This window comes from Monodelphis domestica, chromosome 8, assembly GCF_027887165.1.
Source record: "Monodelphis domestica isolate mMonDom1 chromosome 8, mMonDom1.pri, whole genome shotgun sequence".
NCBI lineage: Eukaryota > Metazoa > Chordata > Mammalia > Didelphimorphia > Didelphidae > Monodelphis > Monodelphis domestica.
In genome coordinates this window covers 82,199,327-82,223,571 of record NC_077234.1, presented here as the reverse complement: position 1 = coordinate 82,223,571, position 24,245 = coordinate 82,199,327, and the positions used below count along the sequence as shown (strand labels likewise).

At 34.9% G+C, this 24,245-nt stretch overlaps 1 protein-coding gene across 50 annotated transcripts in view; it reads left to right on the top strand.

The window, feature by feature from the left end:
• MAP2 (microtubule associated protein 2) overlaps positions 1 to 24,245 on the top strand; it is a 352,353-nt gene that overhangs the window by 180,353 nt on the left and 147,755 nt on the right. For 36 of the 50 annotated variants that reach the window (XM_007501818.3, XM_056808320.1, XM_056808318.1 and 33 more), the window contains one exon: positions 5,746 to 5,813. The gene's annotated coding sequence lies outside the window, so the exon portion shown is untranslated. Of the gene's footprint in view, positions 1 to 4,935; positions 5,493 to 5,745; positions 5,814 to 24,245 lie in introns of those variants that run through there. The other 14 variants (XM_056808332.1, XM_056808329.1, XM_056808324.1 and 11 more) reach the window with 2 other exon arrangements.

The window sequence follows — 24,245 nt, the reverse complement described above, 5'->3', positions numbered from 1 at the left end:
ATAAAGAGACAATAGGTAGCCTGGATTTTTTTTTCATTAGTGTAGTGCTGACAAACCAGACTGCAGTTGAGGGAACTGAAGGAATTGGGAATTGAGTGAACCACACTGACTTCATCTTTTGCCTTAATTCTGGATCTACTTCAGTTCCTTTTCTATTCATTCATGGGTCTAGTCCAATATATGTCTTAAACTTCATTCAATTGTGGGAAGTGGGAGGAAATCTTATTGTATCAATTAAATCTCATCCCTTATGGCTGAGAACCTGGACCACCTCTTCCTGTTGCTTAGTGACTCTTAACTAAAGACCTAGGATACACTTACCAAAGACCCAGTCAGATCCAAAGACTGATGCAAGGAGTTTTCTCAACAGTTATACATCTCAAGCCACCCATACAGCACCTCATATCGATTAATCAGTGATTGTTCCCATATTGCTTTGGTTGAATACATACCTTTGAGAGGAATGGAATGCCTCTTTTTCTGGTTTCAGAGAATTGGAGCTATTCTCTCTCCCTCTCCCAATTTGGAAAATCTTTAATCGTTCCTCTATTTAGAAATAAGATTACCTAATTTTATGTTCTGGTTGATTTTTTTATCAATTGATATTTGATTAATCATTTTAATGTATAAAAAAATGTCTCCTTCTTTATTCAAGGAACAATCCTAAACTGAGGAGATCTGGTCCTGGTTTGTTAGTTAATAAATTGATATGGTAGGGACTTAAAACCTTAGTCTCATCACTTATTTCGTCTTTCACCTGTCACTCAGGATAACTAAAAGGGACAAAAAAAAATAAAATTTTTCCTCAAGCAAGGATATCTGCTTCATATTTTAACAAAGAGAGTGAAGAGCCATTAGCAGTGAAACAAAAGGTATATGCGGAATTAGGATCCCATAGATTCAGAGAAGGGATGGAATCCAACAGTGCCTAAACATAATAGTTACTTAAGAAATCATTGCTAAAATGAAATAAGGTATAAGTGAAAAGGATTGGAATAAAAGAAAAGCCAATGTGTTCTCAGAGATCAGAAAAGAAAATATCACACTATTTGTACTCTATATACTTTTGCTGGTCTATTTTGCTCAAATCATCCTATTTTAGTGATCAACATTTTTAAAGTACATGCATTTAAATTACATCTTTTTGTGTGAAACTCAAAAAGGGAATATGAAGACCTATATGTGTTTGAGTATTGTTAAATGCATACATATTCATGCTCAATATGTCAAAGATTTCTGATTTCATTGGTGCCATATTTATGTGGATGAATTTTAAAAGTTGCCTTTGGTTCAGTAAAGTTAATTAACTTGACTATGGTTCCAAAGCTTATAAAGGTCAGAGGCTATGATTTAAACCCAGGTGTCCTTTTCTCTAAGTCAGGCGCTCCAAACTGCTCTATCTGAATCTCCTTGTGGCTTCAAAACTAGTTGAATTAGATTCAAAAAGAGCTGATCTAGTGTTGTGCCATAAGCCTGGTTCCTCCCTCAGTCTACTCATCTTTGTCAGTGTCTGAAATGAAATTATAGATGGCATGTTTCTTAAAAACTCAGCTGACGCGAACCTGGAAAAACTAGCTAATATGTTGGATGACAGAATTAGGTTCCAAAAAGGTTTTGACAGAATGAAATGATGGGTTGTGTCTAATGGGATGAAATGTAATAAGAATAAATGTAAAAGGACTGCAAATTTAAGTTTAAAAATTCAACTCCATGATCCAGGAATGGGAGAGAAATCATTTTTGTTGGAAAGACTTATTATTAGGACTTTAAGCAAAACGTAAACTCATTATAAACCAACAATATGAAATGGTACCTTAAAAGTTAACTCAATCCCAGGGTCATGTGTCTGATTATGTTCATTTCTGAGCAATATATTTTTGGTTGATTATTGTAGAGCTTGGATGTGATTAGAAAACAGCCAGGTGGTGTAGAGACTTGAAATTAGGGAATCAAGAGTCAACTCATAGCAGATTATATCTTTAAATTTTCAGTCAGCCATTCTAACAATAATCATTTATTAAGCATTTTTTATGTGTAGGTACTATGCTAAGTGCTGGAATAGAAATAAAGGTGTGGATTAAAAAAGACATCCCATGCTGCATGAACTTACATATAAATAGGAAAAGACAACACATAAAAGGAGATTGAAAGGCAGGATGGGGTAGCGGGAAATATGTGCAAAGACAAGGTGTAGAAAATCCCTTTTGGAGATGAGTCAGCAAGACATAGTATGGAGAGGTTTGAAAATGCCTTTGGCATGAGCCTCCTCCTTAAATTGGAGGGTCTGGGAAAAAAATGAGTCAATCAAAAAGTGAGACCTCAGAAGCAGAGAATACTTCCAATATGAGAATACATTCCAGGGGAAATGATTCCTGTGTCATGATAGTGAAGGTCCTGTGGAGATGAGTCAGCAATATCCAGTATGGAGAGGGATGGAGATATCTGTGGCTTGGACCTCCTCCTTAAATTGGAGGTTCTGAGAGGAATCAGCCAGTAAGAAAACGAGGGTGTTGGAGTCAAATCAAGTCAACACATATTAATTGTCTTCTCTGTGCCAGGCAGCAGACTAAGCATAAAGAAAGGCAAGAATATCCCCTATCCTAAAAGGAGCTTACAATCTTTTGGAGGAAGGATATATGATGAGAAGCAAAAAAGCAGTGAAGTTATAGATCAGAGGACCTAAATTCATAGCCTAATTTGATTTCCTATTTCCTTGTGACTTTGGACAAAATAATTTATCTGGTTTTGGCCTCAGTTTCCTCACTGGCAAAAGGAAGCTATTTGATAAGTTTAGATCTTTTTGATTTTTTGACTGTTGAGAAACTCGTGTCTTTTATGTGTCTTGTCTTAAGTCTTGAAACTTTTAAGTATGGTGATTGTTCCTTACTATCTACAGTTTATAATGCTTATTTCTAATTGGTAGATGTTTCCTATTAAATTAATAGCGTGATCTTTCCAAACCAGTAAAATGCTTTATGGACAGAGCTGGAATCTGAAGAGGAAAGAACTGCCCTTGTTCTAGAATTACAAGTGTAGTTTCTTCTTCTACCATCTTCAGAAGAGTTCGTACAGTCAGATTGAATTAACAGTGGAAGGAAAGAATTAGATCAAATGAGATTGTGCAGCCATATTCCTAACTATTGAACTAAGAGTTCCCAATGAATTATTTTGGAGGGAGAAAGCTGTCCTCAGACTTTCAATTCTGTAGTTTGCTATAGGAGATTTTTAGAGAATTCAGTCTTGGTTATAACAGTTGATTCCATCTGTAGCATATCCTTGTGCACAGCACAGAAATAACTAGTAGACTTAAGACACAGGTGTGCCCCAAAATCTAGTTTGAAGAAGTTGTCTTTGGTGACCAAAATAAACCTCCCCCCCCCAAATGATCTCTAGGCATAGAGATCATGCTTTGCCAGATTTTTTTTTGCAAGATTACTGAATATTGAACATGCTTTGGGAAACTCTAATGAGAAAAAAAAGAAAGTTAAGGGAATGATTTAATCTAATTAACCTGTCTCTTACTGACCTTAAATGAAGTACTGAACAAATACTAGTCATATGTTAGACTATAGAATGAATATGCTACTTATATAAAGGAAAGTGTTATTTCCAAATTAGACAAAGAATATTCCTAAAGTTGACAGCATGCATATAAAATAAGAAAAATAAGAGGATAGCAGCCATTTAATATGATAGCTAGAATACTGGCCCAAGAAATCAGGATGCTGGAATTATGGTCAAGGCTAAACTGGTTGTGTGATTTTTAAAAGTCATTTGTATGAGAGAATTGCATTAAATGATTTCTGAGGAACCTTTTTATCTCTAAAGCTTCATAATTTGCTGGCCATCAAAGGGTTCAGCTACAAGAATGACTTTATTGCACTGTGTATATGAAAAGTTGATTGGTGATGGTAAAATTTGCTGATGAGAAAAGGTGACGAGTGAAGGTTATTTAGAGAAGAGATCTCATTTGCTCCAATGCAATTCAATGTACATTAGGGATAGATGGGCAGAGAGGCACAAAAAGGACCTACCTATTTCAAGAGAAAAAAATTGATTCATGAAAATCACTCCCCTTTTTTATGCTTCCAAATTTCCTCTTTTGTACTCAACCACTTTGATGATCTGACTATTCCAAGTTCCCTCTATCCTCACCCCCATCCCTTATTTTTCCTTTCTACTTTTCATTGCTGGTAACCATAGTGATGCTTACCACAGATAGCTCTCATAGCACTCTAACCCTCCCTCCCCATTCTCTCTCTCTCTTTTTTTTAACAACCTAACCCCTTTGATATATATTGCATTTTTATTGTTAGACGATGCAATATTATATGTATGCTTTAAAGACTTATTTTATTTACCAAATTTCTTGTCCATTTCCTTTCAAAGGAAAAATGGGGAATTTTCCTTTCATTTAACCTCTCTGAAGGGCAATTTAAAATGGGAATGTGCAACCGTTAATTTCAGTTGCTGGCATGGTGGGGAAACTGATTATGCCAGAGATTCTTCTCCCAATTTGGAGCTTTGGGAATGGAAGAGCCCCTGAGTACCAAAGGCAATCATCTCCTCTTTGCTTTAATGTGCAAAATGAATAAATGTGGAAATATATGAAAGTGATTACCACTAAATCATGATTCAACCTTAGTATTCAGACCCCTGCTATCTGCTGTTTTCTCTCAAAAGGGAAATATTTGCCTTATAAACAGGAGATATTCATAAAGAGCTAGAATTCTTAATAAGAAAAAGGCAAATGTCTCCCAATACAGCCATTTATGATCAATCAATTAGCTTTGGAGTAAAAGTAAGGAAATTTCCATCATTAATTTTGGGTGTGTTCTTTAAAACTCAGTGACCAAAATATCAAACAGAAAAAAAAAAAATCCTTGTCCTCAATGCAGATAAAGTCTGAAACTTCCTTTTAATCAGATCCAGTCTTTCAAACCTGAGTATTAAGCTTCCTCTGCTATCTTATGTATGCTATAAGCCTCTGTGTGTGTGTGTGTGTGTGTGTGTGTGAATGTGTGCATGTGTATGTGTATCTGGCACTGGCACAAAGGCAACCAGATGATGACATTCATAGGATTATAGGACTGACTCCTAGGTTCACACTTGGTTGGATGCAATTAAAATGCCTGTCAGGCATTTGATACCAGAAGCCCCTTGACAAACTGCTAAATCTACCAGCAGCGCAGCATCCTTTTGTGAGTGAATGATGGCGGAGCTGGGTGGCTTGTCATCATTCTCGAAAATTCTGTGGCTACTGAGCTCTCTCTCCCTCTCCCACTCGCCTTATTTTCCTTTTCGCCACTGCAGGGACTTTTTCTAATTTGCAGTTTTCATTTTCTCGACACACATAGACACAAGCTGGCGGCTTGCAGACTGCGTCTGTCTAGAGATAGACGGTCAAACCAATGGATAATAATACTGGAGAAGAATGATTTTGCAGCAATACTTGAAGAATAGAATTTGGGGGTCTTGCTGCATATGCGCCGGTAATGATTTTTTTTTCAAAGGATCTACTTTGTTTGATTTAAAAAGGATTCTGAGGAAAATGCTGTAAGATGCAAGGATTGAGCCTTCTGGAAATTAAGTACTGCATTACAGCAATACTGATGAAATCAAGACATATATTTATTTTATGACTAAGAAGAATGCATTTGCTTACTTACAAGCTGAATAATTTATTATTTCAAAAATTATATTTCTGCATATATATTTTTGTCTTTTTTCACTTTATTTCTATAGGTTCTACAGCCTGTTGTCATTATCACAGGAAACATTGATTGGAAACCACTCATTCAGAAAATTAAAAGGTACCACATGTTATTTTTTTATGTGTTTAACGATGGGTGAAGCAAGGATCTATTCTTTGAGCCATCTGCATGTTTTCATTTGAATCATTCTCTGTTTTCTTGGATTTTCATTTGGAAGCTAAATTTGATGATGTTCTACATTATCTGATCTCATATCATCTTTACATGCTTTCTGAGACTGTTTGATTAGAATGAATGTAGAATCAACTGAGTCATTTGTCTATCTGGCACATTTTTAATCTACTGATTAGTTTTAAAGGATTGAAAACATATTGAGAAAACTGTTCCATGTTTTGTCTCCATGTTGAAAATCATTAGCATCGGGGGCAAAAAGACAATCTAATACTGTATGAATTTTAATGGGTTAAATTCACTGGCTTGCCTTTCTCGGGTAGAATGAATGATAGAGAGTGAATCTGAAGGCACAGGGATGACTCAGTATGGGGCTGGCAAATAAAACCTCCTTAACCCCTTCATTACCACCTTAAATTTTTCGTATGGCATCTTTGTTCAAGGATCTGTGACTGTGGATACTGAAGGAACATAATTCATGCTTTTTTCATATGCTCTTTGCAGCATAAGAAACTAACCTAACAATTATCATGAAAGTAGTGAACGCCATTCTTTTTGTCTCTTTTTACCCAAAGCACAACATAGATAATATTGGTTTCTAATTTCTGCTTTGCTGTTAGGTATATAAGGTATGTTGGAGAAAGCAATATAGGGATTATTTTTACTTTAATTCCATTAGGATATCTTTGCACTTTCACAATCACTCTTGATATCCTGATCTATCTGCTGCTTTTCAGAATGAATGATATTCTGCCTTACTGAGAATCATATCAATCTTTTTTAATGCTTAACTAGAATATGTCTGGTTTTTGTTCCTGAGATTTTCTATGGTAAAATATTGGATGGATGATTTTCAGGACCATTTTAACCAAGGGAGGCTATTCATCTTCTTTTGGCTTGAAAATCCCAATGTAGTGTTGTATACATACACATATGTATACATGTGTAAATAATATTTAGAACACTTGAAAGCAGCTCCTATATTGTATTTGCTTAATTTTTCAATATATAGTCACAAATCCATTTATTGCTTCATTAATTCATTTGCAAGTATCTTCTGAGTGCATACTATGTGCCTATCTATGTACCAAGCACCACATAGTATAGAAAATGGAAGACTTAGCTCTTCCTTTGAAAAGCTTAAGATTTTTGGGCAGAGATCTCTGACATTTAGAGAATAGAGAATCATAATGTGATTTTAAAAGACAGAAAATGTTAATTAAAATATTAAATGAAGTATGGCAAACTAGTCCTGCCTGGTAATTTATGGATCATCTGATTTTGTTCCTCAAAAACTAAATGCAATTTCACCATATCTCAGGTTGGAAAAATAATCAAGCCATATTTGTCCTCCCAAACATTTAAAAAACAACCAACAAAGCTATGGCACTATTCTACAATTCATATTTTCATTTGGAGAAGTGTTCTATGTTTTTATAAGGTATGTCCTTTTGGTAATTTTTCCCATCTAATTAAAATCTGTCACTGGTACAAATGCCTGAAAGAAGCCAGGCTTTTGTGATTGTGGCCCCTGATCTTCAGGTTTAATTCAGATAATCACAGTAAAAACATCATACTATGGTGTGCTTGAGAGTGGATTACAAACATAGATAAATTGTCTATTTGATGGATAATCTGTCCAACATACCACTGATTACCCAAAATGCTGACTAGCATTGTTTCTGCAGTAGAGGTACTCAGCATCATCCCTCTGTGGTATCTGCTTCAACTTCCTTGATTCGTTTTCTACTGTAATTGATAAGAATTAATGTCTGCCTTATCCTCATGGTAATCATGAACTATATAGTGCCAAGCTTTTTACAAACCACTAATGAATTGCTCAGAACTAATGGCTGCTTATTGTTTGCACTACTGGAACCTGCAAGAATCAAAGATTCTATACTCTGGCTTGTCTAATCAATAGCTCATCAGCAATAAGCAATAAATTGATTATTAATTCAGCCATTGTGTTCCATAAGCACTATGTCTGCTTTTGCAATCCTCAGAGGAATTTTGCTGTGCAGTAGTGTTTGATTTCTGTTCTCTTAAGTATATGGATCCAACTATTTTGCCATTAATATGATGAGGGGAGGTGACAGTCAATAGTATCAAAAGAAGCAAAAACCTTACTTCTTTTAGTTAAGATTAGGGGGAATTTTATTTTTCCTTTTATTTTAAGGAAGCTAAATTACAGCACAAATCTTACTCTATTAAAATCCCCAAATAGTATTTCAAGTTTTAACACTGTTTCCTGGTCTTCACATCTCTAGCCAAGGTTTTGCTGCAGCACAGGAGAGGATCAGTCCTCCTCCTCCTCCCTCTGCCCCCCCCCCAACATTAACAAATAAAAATGATGTCATACTTATCAGCCTATGATGATCAATCAGCAGGGCTATTATAACAAGATGAATAATGGTCATTCAGAAATACTTGAAGGTTACACCAGTAAATAGCAACATTAATTTTTTTAATAAGAGTTCAAATTAACAGTTGTAGGTGTTCCCTAAACACATAGATATGAAAGAGTGGACATTCGACTTTTTAAAAACAATAGCTCTGTTTATATAGGACTTCTTTATGAGACTGCAATGTGGTTAAAATTGAATTCTAAATATGCGTGCATGTGTATGCATATGTACATTGGTGGTATACATTATATATCTTTACAACTATAACAATGAGATTTGGATTTCATCCCATTTTGTCCTATTACTTGGAGAATAGCTTTATTACTCAAATAGGAGGAAAGTACAAGAAGAATTAGCATTTGAAAACAAGCATGGTAATGAAAGTAGCTTCTTCAGCCTACTATTAAAATAGTAATTTCAGGTCTAATTGTGATTTGTCATGAAATTGACTGGAAAATTTAGGTAGTAAAATTATATATATGTATATATGCACATATAATACCTAAATTATATATGTAATACCTAAATTATATATACATATATAAAACTTTTATATTTATAATATGTTTATATTATAAAAATAATACCTAATATATAACTAAATTATATATAATACCCAGAATTTCATTATAGATGTATATATTTATATAAAAATGTGTACTAGTTATCTACAAATAGTGATAGTGAAGGTAGAAACAAAATAAAATTAAGAAGATCATAGTGCAACAGTTGCCCCTTTCACCTTGGTCTCTGCTTTTTTTACACATGGTCATAAAGAAACACCATTGGGACAGATTCTCAGGAGCTGTCCCTATCCTTGCTCCCCTTGAGAGTTAGCACACACAGGACCACGCATACATTTAGTGCCATTATATAAAGACATTGTGCATTTATGTGGGTTAAAATTTCTGTTAGGAACTTCCCATGTTCTTTTCTCTCACTTCTCTTCTCCAACCAGGTGTACCTGTTTGTTTTCCCAGAAGGTGATGGGCCCACTAACAAGTGCCATTTTTATTACTAGTATCTACACCTGTTACTCAGAGCTCAAAGATCAAGCTCAGAGATCATCTAGTTCAGCCTTCTTATTTGACAGATAACAAAATTGAGGTCCTGTGCTTAAGGTTAGTCTAAGGAATGGGATTTGAACCCACAAATTCTGACTCCAAAGCCAATACTTTTGAGATGTCACAGTACCAAGCTTGATCTATTGTTTCTTAATCTCTACATGGAATCTTGAGCCTTTGTTTCACAGTCTCCTAACGTTGAATCTTTGTTCCTGCTGCCTCCCTGGATTCTGGACCTCTCGTCTTTTCAATCTCACTCTAGCTGATCTCTTTGGATGTGATCTGGTTACCTTTGCTTCAGAGTTCCTTCTAGTCTAGCCAACTTCCTAATCCAAGACCTCTCTCTGGAATTGTCCTATTAGAGTCTAAATCCTGATGTAGTATTTTGCCTCCTTTGAGCAAAGGCAAGGCAAATCATTGAGTGTGCTCTTTGGCATCAATAACAATCCATCTCTCTGGAAAAAAAGGAAAAGTTAGATTCAAAATAATCTACTACTTTCTGTTCTAGATATAATAAAAGGTAGCAATGACCACATTTCCAATTTTTCTCCTTTATCTAATTAACATTTCAATAATTATGTGCTGATATAGAGTCTTGAATTCCACAATCTTTTTACCATTTTATATACTTTACTTTTTTTATCCCAAATGAAGTATTTGTCCTGCCTCCCATCTTAAGGGGGTTATGAAAAAAAAATCTGCACTACCTTATGTTTCCATAATTGAATTGGTTCAGTTTGTTGCAGCAAATGACGTTGGTCTGAGTGACTCTTGTTTGCAGAAAGTCAAAAGAACACTTAAAAGGTGTCCACCATAATTAACTGCTCTGTCCAATCCTTTCAAGTCTCTGCCAAACAGGAAATTATGCTTCTGGCTCCAACCTTACATTGCAGGCCTCTGTAATATAATGACCACTGGTTGTAGTTCCTCTGTTTTGATTTCATAAGAGATGCAATAGTTTAAACCTACATTGTTAGCATTAGAAAACTGAGAACCCCAAGGGAAATACAGCATCCAGTATTCATATAAAAAGAAGTAATTTGTCATAATAAAGCAAGTTAATTCATTCATCAAGCATAAAGAAATCAAGTATTGCCTGGTAGAGGTAAAGAAAATAGCTTCTAATTACAAAATAATAGATTTGTCTCCACTTAATTAAGATAACCGTGTTTCTGGCCGTTCTAGTTTTAGGTGTTTTTTTTAATCCTTACTTTCTGACTTGGAATCAATACCGTGTATTGGTTTCAAAGCAGAAGAGTAGTAATGACTAGGCAGTGGGGGTTGAGTGACTTGCCCAGGGTCACATAGCTAGGAGGTGTCTGATACCAGAATTGAACCCAGGACTTCCCATCTCTTGACCAGACTCTCATCCACTGAGCCACCCAGCTGCCCTCCAGGTGTTTTCAGTAGATAAAGCCCCAGTGTTTAGTTAGTATGTTCATTGCTACTAAGTTTTTAGGAGTCAGAATTCATCTCATCACTTCTTTCTTAGCTCTCAGAGTAGCTGGTCTTTGCATGGCCTCCTTAAAAGAGCTTTCCTTTGGAAAAGAGTGAATTAACCTGGATTTCCAGATATTATTCTCACTTTTTGAAGGGGGCTCCGGACCTATGACTGATCTATTTAGGGAACTTCTTACATAGCAACTCCATGCACTGACTCAAATGATCTGCATTCTTCGGTAACATAAAGAATTAGATAATGTTCTGATGGAGTGAAAAGAACAAATTAGGCAGGAGTACTTGAATTCAGAACTTCTTGACTTCCCAAAGCTGACACTCTATTGCAGGGGGTCTTAATCTTTTGTGTGTCATGAGTTTCTATTCTATTCTGGTGAAGCTTATGGACTCCCTTTTAAATGCAGAAGATAAAAATGGGGTTACCAAGAAAAAACAATTAAATTGAAATACAGTTGTCAAATATTAAAATATTTCTGACCATACAGTTTCATCATTAAATATTTTATGATGACTTGATTTACTCACCAAGCTTTCTTTCTATCTTATTTGTTTCACCAGTAGTTTCTCTATTCTGCTAGATCCTACTTCTCATAATCTCCACCATCATCCAGAATAACATTTGATAAATGCAATTACATTCTAAATGGATTTTGCCCTTGGCTGCCTTATCTTTCTATTTGGAGAGGGAACCAACTAGTTGCTTGCTGAGGTGATCTCATCATGGTACTTGATTTATATTGATTAAACTTCTTTAGGAAATCTTTTAATATATGTCAATGTCTTTTGAAGCTATATAAATATAGATAATTGATCTAAATCTATGTAGACATAAATCCATATAAATATATTTGCAAATGTCAAACAGATTAAATTTTATTTTAGAGAAATGAAATATCCATTGTTTATTGATGAGGGGAATTCCATGGACAGATATGAAATTTAGGAAAATCATCTTGGCAGCTGGATGGAGGATGATATCTTGAGAAAGGGAAATGTATTTGAAATAGAGCAAATGTAGAGAAGAGAGAAATTATAAGAAAATGCATGCAAAGGACAGAAGCTGGAGATGGGTCAGCTGTCAATCAAACGAAAATTCCATTTGGAATGTTTCCAGGGAAAGCTTATCCTCTATCTTTCCTGTTTTCCCCAATAAACCCTTATTTGAGATAAAGAAGAGAAAAGGGTATTTCCTCTGAAACATCATAGCTCACCCTGAGTGACTTAGAAGGAGGCTGAAGAAGAAGGAGGTAGGGGAAACTGAAGGGAAGAAGAAGAGAGGAAGGGAGATTGGAAGAGGGGAGGAAGGAAAGTATAAAAGGTAGGCAAAGGAAGATAACTACCTGATCCTTTAGTTATGTAGTATCCATCAAATATACCCTCAAATATCATCTATTACATAAGTGAGATATGATGAGGGTCTAAGTTAAGGTAGTCATTGTATATAGGGAAAAGACAGAGTTGAGATATATTGTGGAGATAGAAATGAATTTGACTATTGATAGTAATTACAGAATAAGAGACTAGAGTCAAGGGTGATACCAAATATGTGAACCTACAAAAAAAGCAGGATGATGTCCTACACCACAATAGAAAAGTTCAGAAGAAGTAAGAGTGTTGGGAAGGAAAGGGAGAGACAATGAGTTTTGTTTGGGATATGTTGAGATAAGAAACCTATTGGAGTATCCACTTTGTCTAATAAATAGTTCATGATGCAGTACTAAAGATTAAAGCTGGATATATAGACTTGGGAGACATCTACAGAGAGAAAGTAATTAAACCCAAGGTAGCTGATGCAGTCACCAAGTGAGAGAATTTGGAGAATATGGAGCAATTAGTACATCCAGGAGAGAGTCTAGAGCTGCATTCACACTCAAGGAGTTTGATGTGGATCATGAACCAGAAAGGAAGCCAAGAAGGAGTAGTCAGATAGATCAGTAATAAACTAAGAGAACGACGTCATGAAAACTCAGAGAAGGGAGAATATATGGAAAGAGATGGAAATCAAGGGTCAAAAACTAGAAAATTAAAGAAGGATGAGGACAGAGAAAAGGTCTTTAGATATAGCAATTAAGAAATCAAAGGTAACTTCAAAGAGAATAGTGATTAGATTGAAAGCCAGATTTCAGAGGATAAGGAAGTGAATGAGAAAAAAAGGATTAGAAATAATGGCTGAAGACAAATTGTTCTGGTTCCAGTTAGAGACATAGGTCAGCAATTTCAGGCTAAATATCTCCACATTTATCAAGTAATTCTGGCATGTCATAATGTTTAGGACTTTAAACATCTTTGTTGCCTTCCTCTGGATGCTCTCCAGCTTGTAAATATCCTTTCTCAAATGTTGCACCTCAAACTGAACATAATACTCCAAAACAAGTCTGATCAGAGTACAACAGAACTATAGCTTCTCTAGCTTTGCATACCATGTCTTTCTTAATGAAGCCTAAGGCTGCTTTAACCACTTGGGCTGTTCTATCACACAATTTACTCATCTGGAGTTGTCAGATCCCTTTCAGGTGAACTTGTCTACCTGCTCCTCTCCCACATTGTACTTAAGAAAATTACTTTTTCAATTTCTATATAAGACTACTTCTAACTCTATTCAGTCCTACTATATTTGTCTCCATGTTCTAATATTCTGACAACTTTTTAGAATCTCATTCTGTCACTGAGTGTTAGCTCTTTCAAGTTTTGTGTCACCTTCTGTTTTTATGAGCAGGAAATCTAATGTTTTCATCCAGATCATTGATAAGGATGTTAAAAAGCACAGGATCAAACAAAAAATCTCTTGAACACTCCACTTTCCAAGTTGACATTCATTTCTTAATTTTATTTAGTTTAATATTTAAATAGATTAGGAGATGTGACTCTGAGAAGTATTTCTAATCAACAGTTTATTGCCCTAGTAAAGGAGAAATAGAAGTCAGATAGGACTCTAATGGTTGCCTGAAGAGATTGATGATGCCTGTATTCTTGTAGCTGCTTCCAAGAAGAAATAGATCTAATGAAGATGCTGTTTCAGGTCATCCTGACACACCATACCAAACAATAATCCTGAATGGACATAATTCTTTATCATTACAGACTTCTCAGTAGAAACAGTAGAATGACACAAGTAGAATGACCTTGAAGGATTCAATGATGTTATTTTCAGTTACCATCTTCTTCATCTCTTAATATCTTCACTTTTGTCAAACTCTCAAATATTTTGTCCAAATAATATTCCATCTCATTATATTCTACTGAATCTGGTGGATAGGGTTTGATTTCTTTTATTTTCTTTTTTTATTATTTATTTAGAATAGTTTCTCATAGTTACATGATGCATAATTTTTCCCAACACTTTTCGTTCCCCTTTCCTGAAGCTGACAAGCAATTCCACTGGTTATACATGTATCATATTTCAAAACCTATCTCCATGTTATTCATATTTGGAGTGGAATGATCTTTGAACATAAAAACCCCAATTATATCCCCTTTGAACCACATGATCAAGGGTATGTTTTTCTTCTTTGTTTCTGCTCCCACAGTTCTTTCTCTGCATTCTTTCTCATAATTTCCTCTAGATTGTCCTGGGTCATTACATTGCTACCAGTAGAAAAGTCTATTATATTCTATTGTGCTGTAATGTATCAGCCTCTGTGTACAATGTTCTCCTGGTTCTGCTCCTTTCACTCTGAATCACTTCCTGGAGGTCTTTCCCAGTACACATGGAATTCCTCCAGTTCATTATTCCATCCAGCACAATAGTATTCCATCACCATCAGATACCACAACTTGTTCAGCCATTCCCCAATCAATGGACACCCCTCGTTTTCCAATTTTTTGCCACCACAAAGAGTGTGGCTATAAATATTTTTGTACAAGTCTTTTTCCTTATGATCTCTTTAGGATACAAACCCAGCAGTGGTATGGCTAGATTAGAGGACAGGCAGTCTTTTAAAGCCTTTGAGGCATAGTTCCAAATTGCCCTCCAGAATGGTTGGATTAATTCACAATTCCACCAACAGTTTATTAGTGTTCCAATTTTGTCACATCCCCTCCAACATTTATCACTTTCCTTTGCTGCCATATTGGCCAATCTGCTAGGTGTGAGGTAGTACCTCAATATTGTTTTAATTTACATTTCTCTAATCAGGAGGGATTTAGAATACTTTTTCATGTGCTTATTGATAGTTTTTATTTCATACTGTGAAAATTGCCTATTCCTGCCCCTTGGCCATTTGTCAGTTGGGGAATGGCTTGATTTTTTTATAATATTTGACTTAGTTTCTTATATATTTGGGAAATTAAACCTTTGTCAGAGAGTTTTGTTATACAAAAATTTTTTCCAGTTTGTTGCTCTCCTTCTAATTGTTTTAATTCCTTTTAAACAGTCAAGACTTATTTGAACATCTTCTGGCTGTTTATAATTGTTATAATAACTTGATTCATTATCTATGTATACACCTACAAAAATCCTCTTGAACCAAGGACTGTAGTGATTGAACAAAAACATCTAAACAATCCCTGAGCTTTAGGAGCTAAGTGACTGCCTTCAAACTCAGTTCCTGAGATTCTTCTCAACTTTGGCATTCCTATATTCCTGGAACAAAAATGATGAGAGCCTTCCATAACTCCTAAGCTTGCAAAATTAGTGATAATGTATTCAAATATTTTTGAATGCACCTTTGACCTTATCAATCACTGCAAAGATACATTAACATTGCTTAACACACCAAGATTTTCAGAAGATAGAGCTTTTAAAGTTTGATTGACTCATTCCATTATTCCCACTTTTATTTTATTTATCCTCTCTTAATACACGAATATGATATTTCTTCATCTTTAAATAAGTTTTTATTTAAAAAACCAATCAGTCCTTAAAGAAAAATTTATTGATTGGTTATGATGTGTTTGGTACTGTGCTGTCCAGGACATAGGAGTATAAAAATGGTCTCTGCCCTTAAGGAATGGAGACTCTTGTTGAACAAAGAAGACATATGTCAAGACAACAGCAAAACAAATAATCTGGTGTTCAAAAATAAATGAATGAAAAAAATTATCAATAGAAAAAGGAAAGTGACTGCAATTATGATTTCAATGGTATCAGGAAGTTCCAGATGAGGAAAAATCTACCAGTGTTTTTGGATATCTTCTTTCCTGCTTTTAGACTTAGAAAACAAACAATTAAAAACTACCTCTTATAATATGCTAAATTGTAAAACGTGGACTACTGTTTCTATATGAGTTCAGAGGACAGAAACAAAATCAGTAAAAGTTGAAATAGGTAGGAAGGTTTAATTTAGAAGATAGATTCTAAAGAATAGGTAGGTATATAGTAAGGGGCAGGTAAAAAAGGCATTCCTGAAAAAGGGGAAAATAAAAAGCAAAATTCAACACAAGAAAAGACCTAGAGGTGGCAATGAGAGGACAGGAAACACTGAGACTGGCCACTATATTGAGTGTATTAGAGGATAATGGTATATATGATGGGTCCCAATTATGAAGGACTCTCTGAAAAGCTAGTCAAAAGGGTTTAGAATTGAAATGGATGGAATTAGGGAATCATTAAAGGGTAATAAATAGAGAATATAGGATGATGGAAATATCTCACTACTTTAAGGAATATTAGAGCAGCATTAATATGCATAATGAATTAGAGTTAACTGGAATAATCTAAGAAAAAATAGAACTATGGTAGTGGCAGTAGAAAGGAGGAAGGAATGGTTAAGAGCTATTCTGAAGAAAAAATCAATGTAACAGTGATAAACTGGATATGAGGAATAAAATGAAAGGATTAGTCAAAAATTATTGCAAAAGAGACATTGCCAATTTCCATTGCTCAGCATCATACTAGAGGTATAGGTGTTTCTTTATTGCAATTGCTGTTCACATCAAGTATTTGAATGCCCTATTTAACTATTCCCTTTCTCTTATCAAAACATTTTTATTGTTGTCTAGCAAAAATCGTTCATCCCAATGAATTTAATTTCCCTGTAGTTTTCCACATTTCCTCTGTTCGTCCCTCCAATTATTATTTCAACTACATTATAATCTCATAGAGGTAAAAGTTTTTTTTAATTTCTAATAACTCCTAATATAGATCAGAGAAGTAATATAAATATATTTTTGCTAAATGACTGAATGTCTAAGTGAAAGAAGACTTGTACCCAGCTTGAGCCTTTAGTTATAGCAGCAAAGGCAAAGGTAATAGATTTAGGACATGATGTGAAAAAAAAAATGGAGGCATTTTTACCAAAATCATTGTTACTCAGTGTGAAGATGGATGACAAATAGGAAATTGATCCAAATATTTCCTATATAGTAACATTATCTTAGTTGGTGGAAAAGGTAGACATGGCATTTCATCTTCTTTCATGTTTAATTTGAGCTGGTGAACTGATAATTTTTGCTTTTCTTAACTGACTTCACTTTATACTTCTCAAGTGTTCTTTTCTCTTTATCCTCTGTTCTGCTATAATTTTTGCTTAATAGTGTACATTTATGAATGAGTGTACTGTGATGCATTCTCCATGAGGACAAGGGACCATATTTCAGTTGTTTTTAGATCACTCCCAACAATAGTGCCTTCTATATTATTGAATGAATGACTCTACTGCAGGAAGTCTTCTAATGAAGTGATATCCAGGGCTGAACAATAGGGGAAATTGTATATATAGTAAAAATTAATATATATGGGTGTTCTGAATGGATTTCTCTATCAAATTGTGTTATCAATTAATTGTTTTGCTTTCTCCAAAAGATATTTACAATCTAATTAACCAGAGCTGATTATCTCCCTTTCCCCAGTCAAGGCTGGAACTCCAATGGTAAATTCACACTTTCCAATTAGTCTTTTTTTCTAATTTGTCATTATGGTATAGACCAATGAAATATTCAATTTCTAAGATTATAGCTTATTTTATGTTAGTTATTTTTAGGGTGGCTGCTTCTATCTAACTTCATATTAATAGTTGGCAGAATCCATCTATCATGCAGCAGGTTATTTCTGGGATGTTCCTGAAGACAGCTAATCATATACAGTGTGTTGAATCTTCTTACTTTTAGCTTTAGAGAGCAGCACATGCTGACATTGTACCTTTATTTTGGGATTCAGATCTTCTGTCTGGCATATTCTCATCTGTGTGCTGTTTCTGGCCCTCATACTTAAGTTTCTAGATCCTACCTCACCTTTTCTCATCACTCTCCCTCAACTTGGAATTCCCCTTTTTCTATTTCTCTCTTTGGTTTCTTCTAACCATCATTCTCAACTCATTGCTTCATTCTGATTTTTCCTTTGCCTTAGTATCCTCCATCTTACATTTATTGGTATATGGATCCATTACTTACATCTCTGTACAGAAAGGGGAACCTTAGATATGGCAAGGAGGAAAAAGATTAAGTATATAAAAAGTAAATAAATCAAGAGCATAAAAATAAATTCAGTGATGTGATGGAGTCCTAATTACTTATACACTAATCTCAATTTCACACCAGAAACTGTAGCCATATCCATAGTAAGAACTACTCCTTGTCTATTACCTATTATTATCCTTAATTTTATCTCTGATAATGGGCTCTAATACTAAACCTGATTTTAGTGTAGATTAGGGACTGAACTAGAGAATTCAAACTGGACTAAAAACTCAACAATGATCACAAGACAACTTTGTCATTATTCCTTTATAAAATTAAATACATAATGCAAAAGAAACCAATAACAGATTTTCATTAAAAATTGGATGGCCACACCAATGATAAGAAGTTATTTTTGGCAAGATAAGAACTGTGAAGATCAGAATGAGTGTGTGTGTTGTGAAGTGCAATAGATGAGTTGATGCTACCATCCAATTTTTTTTTTACAATTGAATTTTAGGTTCTAATTAAAAACCTAGGAGTGCTGTAATGTTTATTCTCTTATTGCTTATCAAAATTATGAATGTGCAAATCTATGTTAATATTGAGAATAATTTTATACTGTTAATTAGATTGCAAAATGCATTATTAATTTGATATGAGTTAAGCTAATTGAGAGTAGTTGGTCTGTCAGTATGGCAATGGTTTAATAGAATTATAGTAATAAAAAATGTCTAAAGTATAAAAGTTAAATAATTACTTATTAGTGAAAATTAAATATTAGGAGAGGTCCAAGAATCATAAATTTTACTTTGACTTCAATGCAGTGGGAGCAGTTTGAATACAAATGAAGACAAAAATTTCCATCCAGAGTCTGAATTCAATAACTGCATGGATATAGTTGTGTATATGGGGCAGCAAGCTTTGGCTAGAGCACTGAACCTGGACTACAGAAAATCAAGTTCAATCCAGCCTCAGATGCTTATTAATAGTGTTACCCTGAGCAAGTCGCTTAACTCCATTTGACTTAGTTTACTTGTGTATAAAATGAGCTGGAGAAGGAAATGGCAAACCACTCCATCGTCTTTGTCAAGAAAATCCCAAATGGGTTCACAAAGAGTTGACACAACTGAAAAGACAAAATAGATATGAATATAACCTTCTTCAATTTCTTTAAAAAAGAAAATAACAAAGCATTTATCTAGACACGTTCTGTGAATGACAAGAACAAGACATACATTATAGGTGAGGTCATTGTTTATTATGGATTCAAAACTCAGATAATCTCTTAGTAATATTTTGTTCATAATGAAGATATATGAATATTTTTAGAATAAGTAATAAACTATGATGAAATAGTAATAGGTTTGGTGATGTGATTTAAGTTCTATAGATCCCCCGGAAACAGAAGAATGTGAATAAAATGTATTACATTTATGGCCACTACCAAAAAGTAAAGGGAATTAAACCACAAATAAATAATGACTCAGATGTCAATTGCCTTTTTTAATGGCAAAAAACCCCTAACCCATTAGCTGGTAAATCTCTTCCTAAATCACTCATGTCTGCCCATGTACCAAGTAGGTGGTTGATAAAAGTGGGAGAATATTTGTGAAGGATTAGAGGAAAAGAAAAAGATGCTAATTCAATTTGACATCATTTGTCAAAAATACCTTTTAACAAAGAGTAAGTGCATAAATAATCCTCATTATCAACATCAGTCTGCATTTATATGGTACATTTATATTACAAAATATTATATTTTACATTATAATTAAAAATATTATATTGCATTAATATTACATATTAGCTATACAATTCCTTTGTGGTAGACAATAATAGTACACAATTCATCTCCTCCCATACAATTTTAAGACTTTCAAACTACCAATCAGCAAGTATTTTTGTTAGATGTCTACTATATGCCAAGCACCACATTAAGCTCTAGGGATGCAAATAAATGAATAAAACAGTTCCTAAGCACAATAAAATTACTGGGAGACCAATACTTATCAAACTCATCCAGCATAAAAATAGTAAATAAATATAAATATGTACAAAATAGTTAAATACAAGACAGCTTGAGAGAGAGGACACTTTCGATTTGGGGCACCATGAAAGGTTTCATGCAGTATATCTGGCCTGAGCTTCCTTTAAAACAGTGGTTCTCAACCTTTCTAATGCTGTGACCCCGCAATACAGTTCCTCATGTTGCGGTGACCCAAACCAAAAAATTATTTTGGGGGCTACTTCAAAACTGTAATTTTTCTACAGTTATGATTCGGAATGTAAATACCTGATATGCATTGTGTATTCTCATTGCTACAAACTGAGAGGTTGAGGACCACTGGTTTAAAAGAATAAGACTTGGTGACACAGGAGAAAGGAGGGACAGCACTCTAGGGGTGAGCAACAGGAATGGAGATGGGATTAGGCTAGTTTGACTAGATTGCAGAATTTGTCCCCATAACCTAATGACATTAGCAATCATTTTATTCTAAAGGTGTAGTGATAGAGAACATCACTGCTGTGGCACTGATCTAGGAAACAACCCGTTGAAGAATCCCCTTATACCAATCCATCTCCATCAGCACCTACTCTGCATTTTACAGTCTTACAAAGTGGTCTGATCATGAAGGGTTTATGTGACTTTCCCAAAGTCCCAGAGATAATAAGCCTCAGAAGCAGGACTTGAGCCAGACAGATCTCCCTTGCTCTGAAGTCAGTTCTCTATCCCCAACCCTAAACTTACTTTTTTTTATAATTGCAGAATCTGCACCAAAATAAGCAACTATAATTGTTGAAATTTCCCTTCATCAGGAGCTCCTGTTCTTTTCCTTGTTATATATGAAAACACTTAGGAGCTATCATTATATGTAAAGATTAAAATTTTAGGGGATACTGAGGCAAGATAGAAATTAGTTTCTCTCTGCAAGGAGTATCCTATTTTAGAGATTTATTACAGATTAAGGATTTAAGAAATTACAGAAGAAGAAAAGCACATGCCTAGGCCAGAGAGGTCTAGACAGGATAACCTCACATCATGGAAGAGATGCATCTGCTCCAAAACGGAAGTCCAAAAAGAGAGCCAAAAGCCTTTGCAATCAGGTTAAATACCCCATCTCGATCTTGGCCCAGGTGAGGGTACAAAGCCTTCTGGGGAAGTGGAGCAAGGGCTTCTGGGGATTGAAGTCCAGAGTTCGAGTTCATTTTTACATATACTGCCCTAAAGTAGAATAACACATCCTCCTAAATACAAAGCCTGTTGAAATGATCTGTAGTTATAAGAATGGGATATCGAGGAGGATTAGGGCTTTGGTCACTGTCACCATATAGGGGTAGGGCAAAATCAAGGTGAAATAGTGTTGAGTCATCACAAAAATATACAGAAATTAATTTGGTTCTGAAGCATAGCACCTGAGGCTATTTCCATTCACGGGGTAAAGTAATGTTATAGTTAATGTTAAAAATTCAGTCTTTGAAGGTTATCTGCAATGAAGATTTTTCTGAGCAACTCCAAGCTGCCTCAGCTTTCTTTAGTTTGATCCTAGAGGCAGGTCCTTCCAGCATGTTATGTCCAGCTTGTATTGAGGTTCTTTCCCCAAATAAGGCATAATCCTGGTCTGTTCCTTTCCCAGCTGTGTCAATGAGCCATTTTCTACCCAATTTACAATTATACCTTCATTCTCTTCTGTCTAAAGAAAGATAAATAGAGTCAGGCCCAGAGATGGGAGGTCCTGGGTTCAAATCTTATCTCAGCCACTTCCTAGCTATGTGACCCTGGGCAAGTCACTTGACCCCCATTGCCTAGCCCTTACCACTCTTCTGCCTTGGAACCAATACCTAGTATTGATTCTAAGACAGAAGGTAAGGGTTTAAAAAAATAAAGAAAGGTAAAAGAAAATCATTCTTATGGGTTTTTTCTCCCTATGAAAGGCAGCATGACCCAATGGACTTAGAGATGGCTTTGAAGCCACTTTCAAGTCTGACCTTTGATACTCACTGGGTAAATTACTTAACCACAGAGTGCTCTAAATAAATCTCTAGGACCATAAGTTACCTGCTTGGGGAGAGGGAATTCTCTATTGGAAGATGCCTAAACCAATAACATAAATCCATTCCCTAGCCTTATTTTGCCTTCCAGATGTATCTTTTAGCAGTCAACTCACTTGTCAATCTGTCTTACGGAAAGAAAAACAAGAAGGTTTAAGTAGCAATCTTCTAGAAATAAAGAGGAGGAAATGATATAGGAACCACTAGTACCCAGTGAAAACGTTAGGAGAGGTCAGCCCAAATAGGAATACAGAATATAGTGGTAGAGAGATTTGGGGAGATGCCAAACATAATATCAAGAGAATTGAGCATAGGATGCAGCTAACCCAGGTAGAGTGGTGGGGATGAGAGCCAGAGAAATCAGGGAGGCACATTAATGATTCTGCCTGAATGTTTTCACCACATAGTTTTAATAAGAACGAGAATACATGGACTTTGTGGGGAGTGAGGGGGGACACTACCCAGAATCTTCCACATTTGTGAGTGACTCAGCTGTGCACTCTAGAAAGAGCTGGCTTGCCTGCCCCAGAATCCCAGGTTCACTCCTAGTACATAAAAAGACTACTGATTAATACAGATAGGGTAGAAAAGAGACTTAACAAAAAAAGACTACTTTAGCTCAACATCTGTTTCACTGCTATATTTCACAAAAATTTTGTATTTTGATATTGCCATTAGACTATCCTCTTCCCCACCATTTCTTTCACATTATAATCCATCTGTAAAAGCAATAATAAGCTAGAGTTACTAATCAGTCAATTCATGATAATCTTTGTAACTTCCACTACTTTTTATGTTAAGATTTTAATGGGTATGACATCGATAGATATGTTTAATTTTCAAGAATTCTTTAAACATTAACTGGAGAAATATTTACACAACACTCCAATGTCACTGGCAAGCAGATTTTCTTTTGCAGCTGTTTTTTAGTAATCTACATATAGATTGTATTTCATTTATATATTCATGCAAAGAGAGACATTGTGCCATTGCCAGAAATGTTTAAAGTTGGTCCCCTTTTCTAGTCTCAACTCCAAGCCATAGCTCATGACTCAATCAAATTTCCATTATTTCAACTTGGGAAAAAAAGGTGACATTCACAAGCTATTTAACATTCTTCTTAGAAGGGGTAGTAGGGAAAAATAAATTAGTGTTCATTATTTATAAAGAGAAATTATGTAATTTATTTCTGAAATGTGGAGAGTTGAAAGTCAACCCACTAGAGATGTAGGTTTCTGGGTTTTTTAGAGCCTGTTAGTGTTTTCCCTTGTGCCATTAATGATTCATCAAGTATGTAAATGGGAAGGGTGTTGATTTATTCCAGTTTCCTTCATCAATTATTATATTCTCTGCCACAAATTATTTCTGGCTAGGACCAGTGGTGGTATTTGGCAGGCCTCTATTTTCCCATTCAATACCAACTGGAATAAAGGAGGAAATGGCAGGCTGGGGCTGGTTGACTCATTGAATCTGTTGTAAAGGAGCCTTGCTCAAATTTTTTTAAAACACATCAGGAGAAAAACCTTATTTTTTATCTGAGGAAACAATTCAACCTTACAATGGCTTTACTGCTCATATTACTTTTTCAAGATATTGTTTAGAAATTTCCTTTTAACAAGACATTTAACATAACTTGATGTCCTGAATGAGTTTATTGACCAAATATGTGTGAATCTTTTATTCCCAGAGAGTAACTAAGGCTCCACTCAATATGAAGTTACTTTATATACTCCTTGCTCAGTTTTGATTCATTCAGTGTAAAAATAGAATTAAACCAACATGCTTTACCTTCTGCTTAAGACATTTTCTACCCACACTAGGTCAAGTTGTTCATTTATTGGTATAATTCACAGAAGAAATATCAACAGAGAAAAAAAAAGCAGGTTGAGATATTTCATTTGCTTTCTACTTCTTAAAAACAAGTTGCCTTTATTTCATTTTTTATTTGCCATCATATATGAAGATGACCCTAAAAGTTTTGCAACTAGAGAGTAAGCACTGAAATGTTCTTCTAACTTGGACAAGTTTGGGGCAACTATTTA